This window comes from Lactuca serriola, chromosome 4, assembly GCF_051521515.1.
Source record: "Lactuca serriola cultivar US96UC23 chromosome 4, Lser_US96UC23_V15, whole genome shotgun sequence".
NCBI classification, from domain to species: Eukaryota; Viridiplantae; Streptophyta; class Magnoliopsida; order Asterales; family Asteraceae; genus Lactuca; species Lactuca serriola.
Genome location: NC_136411.1, coordinates 168,569,963 through 168,576,186, shown reverse-complemented (window position 1 = coordinate 168,576,186; position 6,224 = coordinate 168,569,963). Strand labels below are relative to the sequence as shown.

Below are 6,224 nucleotides of genomic sequence, written 5' to 3'. Positions count from 1 at the left end.
TATTGGCTCAACTAAACATTTGAACTTTCATTGGATCATCCCACATAATACTAGCAATTATAGCTCAAATTATTACTACAAGATTTAATTATTAAAAATTTCAATTTTCAAATTTTCAATTTTTACTATCAAATTCTATGATTTTCTAGCAATTTACTTTTTCTACCCCTACCCCACACTTATTTCATACAATGCCCTCATTGTATTCATAAAAATAAATCAAAATTAAAGAAAAGGGAGAAAAAGGAACAGATTCCCCTGGGATAGTGGCATGAGCATCTCCAAAAGTGCGAAAAACATGCATTTTGAATACGGACTTCCAAAAATAGAAACTCGGTGTAGAACTGGGTGAATACGTAAATAAACCACGAACATGACTCGAAACTTCAATTCTTCAAAGTGGGTGTTTGTAAGTAAAAATGTGGGCAATGATAAACTGGGACACGTCGTGGCAGGTAACTGGCCACGTCGTGATATGGGATGAAAGCGCGAACACCAAACTGCTTAATTTCTTCAAATTGCAAGAGCACCACGACGTGGCGTAAGAATTTCACGTCGTGGAAGCTGGACATCAGCAGAAAACACCTCATTTGTTTCATTTACTCTAGCAACTTGACCAATGGCTAAATGGTTTAAGACGCTTCTATGCAAATATATTTCCCAACTGTAACCTCTCTCCTACTAATGTACCCCACACTTATCTTGAATTGTGGATTCCAACTCACGACTCTACGCTTCCTTGACTAGACAAACACGACTCGAAAGTTAACCTTCTATGCTCCTTAGAATTCCAATGCTAATATGAAAAATGGAACAACCGAAAAGAAATAAAAATAGTAACATTATAGTTTAAGAAAGTTTTACATTACAATCCAAATTCAAACATAAAAAAAACTACTTAAAAACAAAATAAAAAGAAAAGAAAATAGAATCAATCATCATCTTGGTCCTGCACTCCACTTGGCCCTGCCCCGTCATTCTGCGGATGCCATAGCTCCTCCCATGTCGGAAAATAAGGATACTGTGGTGGCATAGAAGGTGGTCGGGTCACACCCAAATGCGAATAAATACACTCAGTAAGTTGGGTATGGTAAATGGCATGCCCCTGTAGATTATCCAAATACATTCCCACCCAACTTTGAAAAGGGTCGGTGGGCACTCCCGGGGTAATAAGAGTCCATAAATAAAACAGATTCTGAATGGGGACTTTATCACCATGATGCTTGTGATTTATTGAAAAAGTGATAAGGCGGTGTAAAAATCGGAAAACAGGATTCCGAATTTGTGACTCACTCGAGTCACGAGTGTTGTACTCATGGCTAGAAATGCCCGCCAGAACTGCACATCCATAATGTCGGGAGTAAAATCCCGAACGCATCCAAGCAAGAACGGTATGAAAAACGGAGATTGCGTCTCCACTTCGGTATAAAGCCCCATACGCCAAGCGAATTCCCGAAGACTACACTCTCTATAAACACCACCCAAACGAAACACAAGTGCCTGGTTGTAGGTGAAATCAAGGGTGCGTTCCTCGAAGCATACGGTAGAGAAAACTCTACCGACAATTCCCGGTACATGGGTTCTTGGATGACAAACAAATTCCTCCACCCGTGACAAGTGAAAGAAAATTGGTCCCCTTCGTATGTTTTCGACCAATAGCGTGCCAACTCAGCCACCATTCCCACTCCACCAAGCCATCCCCAATAGATAATTGGGGCTATCGCAAACTCCCTATTGTACAACCATCCTAACCGATTCTCGTAAGTAGTTAACAACGGTCGGGGAATGTTTTGAGGAAACTGGTATAAAGGATGTATACTTGCTACATCTATCGGGTTCTCCTCCTAAGGAACAGCTCGTCGTGGTCCCATTTCTGCATACAAAATCAAACCAAAACAGCAAACATCCAAAACATTAAAACAATTTATGCTGTTCTGCCAGAAGTCACGACGTGGCCAGGCTACGCCACGTCGTGGGCCGCAGTCGGTCACAATTCTTGGATCGGTCCATTTATATGACATTTCTACCAAAATTAGTGCTTGGGGTTTGTTCCTATGGACATTTAAGGGACATGCAATCTAAAATCAACCACTAGATTCAACCAATTTCGTGAATCATACAAACCCTAACCATGAAAACTTGAAATTGGAAGAACTAACTACAAAAAATGAGTAGAATACTAACCAAGTAGAGTAAATTGACAAGAACTTGCAAGGAAATTTGAAATAGATTAAGAAATTGGCTGTGGGGTTTTGATGTTCCCGTTCGTGCGGCAGTTTTCAAGTGGGGAATGAGAATTATCGGTCAAAGGGTTTTAAGGAAATGGTCCCCCCTACTTTTTTAAGGCAACGACATGGCTAGCAATGCCCACGTCGTGGACCTTAAATCTGTCATCTGGTCCCGTGTTTTCAATTTGACCCACGACGTGGCTGGCTTTGCCCACGTCGTGGAAACCGCCCAAATGCAAAATTTTAATAAAGTCTCACATATTAACTAATTACTTTGCATTTCCTTCATTATTTAATGTTCCCCACAACTAATTCTTTACTAATTATCAGTTATTAGATGATGAGTTGATGTCTTTCCTAAAAAAAATTAAAAGAAAGAAAAATGCAAACCAAACTTGGGTTGCCTCCCGAGAAGCGCTTCTTTTTCTTGGAGTCTTGAGCTGGACTCCGTGCCTTCTACTTTGAATCTTCTAAAGAGTCCACCATTAAGATATTTTGTTCCTTGAACCGCCGCTTGTAAGCTTGAACTCGCCTTTTATATGCCTTCTTTGAATTCTCCTTTTTAGCTTTGCCCTCTTCTTCAAGCTTTCGTTTTGTGCCCTTAGTTTGTTCCTTGCACTCCATAGCAGCCTCCTCTTCTTTCACCACCTGCTTTGTTACTCTTGAAGTGACCTCCTCTTCATCACTTGTTATCTCTTCATCCTCTTTGCTCACCCAAGAAGGTGGACTCTTGTAAGCTATGACTTCAATCAAATATGGAACAGATGCCCTTAGTTTTGTCCTTTTGACTCGATGAACTGTCTTTATCTCTTCTTCCATAAGCTTTTCCAATTCTTCTAGTTCATTCTCTTCGTTAATTGTGAACACCTCTTCTTTATCTTCTTGAAAGTCATCTTTATCCCAAAGACTTCTTGTTCATCTCCAACCCTCAAAGTGAGCTTAGACTCGCGGATATCAACAAGGGCTCCAGCAGTGTTAAGAAATGGAAGACCAAGGATTATTGGAACATCCGGATCTTCTTTCATGTCCAAGACTACAAAGTCTATTGGAAAAACAAATTTTCCAATTTTCACCAAAATATCCTCCACGATGCCATTAGGTTTTGTCACCGAACGATTCTCCAAGTGAATCTTCATTTTTGTAGCCTTCATCTTCTGAATCTCCAATTTTTGATAAAATGAAAAAGACATCAGATTAATGCTAGCCCCAGAATCGGCTAAAGCATTAACCTTCATTTTATTCCCAAACTCACATGGAAGAGTGAGGCGTCCAGGATCCCCCATCTTTTCTAGTGTTTCTCCCAACACAGCTTTTGAATTTTGTTCACTTAGAATCATTGTAGACTGCTTCTTTAATTGCCTTCGAGTGTCTATCAAGTCTTGCAGTAATTTCTGGTTCTCGGGAGCTTTGGATAAGGACTCGACAAAGGGGGTATTAATTGGGATTCCCTTCACATGCTTTACATACTCTAAATGCTCCTTCTCTAGTAGACTAAGTGCAGCTCGGGTGGGAAATGGAAAAGGTGGCTGATAAGCTGGAACGGGCTCAAAGGGTTTTTGATCAGACATGCGCCACGTCGTGGCCAGAGGAGTGCCACGTCGTGGCGAACCTGGTTCATCAATTTCTCCACTTTCGATCCTTTATCTCTTGGGCTGCTGCGGTTCTTCTTCCAATGCCTCCAGGAACTCAGAGACTGCATCTTCTTCATTATCGATGGCCATTACGTGAGATTGGGTCTTTACTTCGGGATTCTTTGGGGACAATTTTTCATGAACTAAAGTGGCTAGTTGACCAAATTGTACTTCAAGGTTATGGATGGAGGCTTGCTGATTCTTTATCAGAGTTTATTGTTCCATAATGGCAGAATTAGTGGCATCGTGTCTCTTTTCCGAAGCTTCCATAAACTTCATCAAAATGGTCTCTAGGTCGGGTTTCTTCTCGGCTGGTGGCTGCTCCTTTTGATAAAGGCCTCGACCTGTCTGCCTATATTTTTCTTCTTTTTGCTTCTTGTACTCTTCATATGGCAGCCACTCCTTCTTCGGTTTCCTCCAGTCCTCATCAAACTTATCCCCACTAGAGTAGCACACTTGAGCTTTTCTGTTCCCAAACTCATCTACATTGCAGTCCTTGGTCAAGTGTGGACCTCTGCATCTCTCGCAACCCACTCTTATGCATGTATCGACTGGTCCATTTGTGTTATCCTGCGATCCATATTATTCAGCATGGCCATGACAGCTGCTATTTCTTTAGTTTGGGCCCCTGCACCGCCTTTGATTCCATCTTGCCTCGGGTTGTGGTATTCGCGAGAGTGCTTCGCGAATTCTTCAATTAGCTTCTTGACCTCCCTTGGATTTTTCTTTGTCAATGGTCCTTGAGAATCAAGGAGTTTTCTTGTCATCACGTTGACCCCATCATAAAAGATTGACATCTCTTGCTGCACATTTAGGTCATGTTGAGGGCAATTTTTGAGCAAGCCCTTGTACCGCTCCCATGCTTCGTATAGTGACTCCCCCGGCTGTTGCTCTTAGTTGGCTATTGCCTTCTTGAGTTTGGCTATCTTGGATGGCGGGCAAAACTGGTCCAGGAATTGCTCACGCATTTGAGCCCAAGTGGTGATTGTACCCAGTGGGAGTGCCTTTAACCACTCCTTAGCAGCTCCTTTGAAAGTGATGGGAAGCATCCTAAGCAAGACTGTGTTTCTGTTGACATTTGGGACATTGAAGTAATCCGCAATTTCGTTGACTTCATCTAGATGCTTAAAAGCATCCTCATGATCTTTCCCGAAAAATGGGATGTCCTTCAGTGCAGTCAATATGTGTCCCTTCAGCTCGAATGTGGCAGTGGCAGGTATTGCGGGTTGGACTAAACCGGGACCCACATCTTATCGGATCCGCTTCTTGTAAGCTCCCATGGACATTTCTTCAATCGCTTCCATCTCGTTCCTTGGCTCGTTCTCGGGTTCGCTTGTGTGTTCTTCAAATTCCAGCTCGGTATCGCTTTCGGACCTGGTTTGGATGGGTGTATGATCCAAATGCTCAAGATTGCTCTTGTGCCTTGCTGATGAACTTGACTCTCTTGTCCTCTTTCCCGACTTCCTAGAAAAAGCTGACTTCAATTCTTGTAAGGGTGTCTTTTTCTTGTGAAGTGTAGACTCAGGATCTTCCAGTGGTGGCGCCAAGTGTGTGTTTGAGCTTCTGGTCATGAACTCCTGCAACTTGCTAAACTAAAAACGTAAAGCTGAATTAAAATAAGAAAAACTAACTTCAAACTATAAATTTAGTTTTTTAACTGTCCACGTCGTGGACTTTATGATTGACAGAAAAAATTTATTTTGCTGAAAAATTAACTTTTTGTAGTTTTTTACTCCACAAGAAGGATCGACTAATTTAATGCAAATAAATAAGCTAAAAACTAAGCCGTTCCCCGACAACGGCGCCAAAAACTTGATGTGCACAAAAGTACTCATTAATTTTAATATTTATAACCTAACAAGCTTAACTAATTATGCACTTATAGGCAGTGTACCTTGTCAGATTATAGTATAGCTTGAGTAAGTCGGGTGTCGATCACAGGGAATGGTGTTCTAATTAATTTATTTACTATTAAATTAACCTAATTTATTAACAAGTTTAAAAGGGGTTTTATCTGGTTTTACAAGATCAGATGAAATTAAATTAAATTCAATAAATAAAAGCACTCTTGTTTAGTTTGAATCCACTTCTACCTTATGGCTAGCTAATGATTACGGATTATTAAGTTGGTTTTTAGTTGTATTAGTAATTTAGTTCTAACTTACCAATAATTAATTAATTCATGTCGAACCATGTATGTTCACACATAATTAAACACATAACTAATTATGAATGTAAATATGCTATGTAAGATTTGTTGTATAAACGCAATTATGATCACAATACACGTTCTCTAGCACAGCTAAGCTTTATTTATTCTAATTACTAACTAAGATTGGTCAATCCTAGCTCTAACAATTCAATG

The 6,224-nt window shown here is 40.5% G+C and overlaps 1 non-coding gene across 1 annotated transcript; it reads left to right on the top strand.

Annotated features, from left to right (window-relative positions):
* Positions 1 to 4,672: 4,672 nt before the first annotated feature.
* Positions 4,673 to 4,779, top strand: LOC145103496 (small nucleolar RNA R71). The gene has a single exon (XR_013706585.1). It is a non-coding gene; the product is annotated as a small nucleolar RNA R71 (small nucleolar RNA).
* The last annotated feature ends 1,445 nt before the right edge of the window (positions 4,780 to 6,224 follow it).